This window comes from Penaeus japonicus, unplaced genomic scaffold, assembly GCF_977035675.1.
Source record: "Penaeus japonicus unplaced genomic scaffold, GWHDUDI00000001_assembly GWHDUDI00001500, whole genome shotgun sequence".
Taxonomy (NCBI): Eukaryota; Metazoa; Arthropoda; class Malacostraca; order Decapoda; family Penaeidae; genus Penaeus; species Penaeus japonicus.
This window is the reverse complement of record NW_028235902.1, coordinates 10001-10832: the sequence shown is the minus strand read 5'-3', so window position 1 is coordinate 10832 and position 832 is coordinate 10001. Positions and strand designations below refer to the sequence as shown.

Genomic DNA, 832 nt, shown 5'->3' with positions numbered 1-832 from the left:
CTATATTATTATCATATATATTTTATTATATACATATATATAGATGTAATATATATATCTATACATACATATATATATATGTATAATATATATATATATAATTTATATATATATATATTTATATATATATATAATATTATATATAATATATATATATATTACTGATAAAAATTATCAAACATTCAGTTTCATTATTAAAAACACATATTCTGTCTCATTTTCATACATATATATTTTTTCTTATCCTTCTTGTTTCATACACCTTTCATAATTCTTATTTTCATTAACTTCTAAGTATTGCAATTTTAGAATATTAAAATATACATACTATTCCTAGCCCTTACCCTTATCACCTAATAGTCTCTATTAATCTCATTCCTAAAACTATTCTCATTCTCCCTCACATTCACCTTCTCACTGTCATTTTCACTCACATTCACCTTCGCATTGTCATCCTCACTTCCCTTCTCACGTTCATTACTCACAAACAGACGTCTAACAGAAGCATCTTCCTCCCTCAGGTTTGACTCCCTTACACTGTGCTTCCTGGAACGGCCACAATGCTGTTGCAGAGACGCTCCTCGAGAAGGGCGGAGAAGTGAACGCCAAGGTTAAGGATGGTAAGGCGATTGGAAAGCGAGTGACTTCTTAAAGGCACCAGAAGAATTTTGCTTTTGTTTCTTTTATCATCTTTATCTCTGTGGAAATTTATAACAATTATTATTCAGATCTAATAAGGATACATCTATCATCAGGTTTTCTTATTTCTTCATCATTCAATATTCTTTTTTATTTATCCAATCCTTATGTTTTAGTTGTTAATTTGAGTTAT

The 832-nt window shown here is 28.5% G+C and overlaps 1 protein-coding gene across 1 annotated transcript in view; it reads left to right on the top strand.

Moving 5' to 3' along the window:
- Positions 1–525: 525 nt before the first annotated feature.
- The window catches only part of LOC147466369 (uncharacterized), a gene marked incomplete at its 3' end in the record, with an annotated part of 10165 nt that continues 9858 nt past the window's right edge, over positions 526–832 (top strand). Inside the window, exon 1 of the mRNA XM_086535588.1 lies at positions 526–620. The remainder of the gene's footprint in view (positions 621–832) is intronic.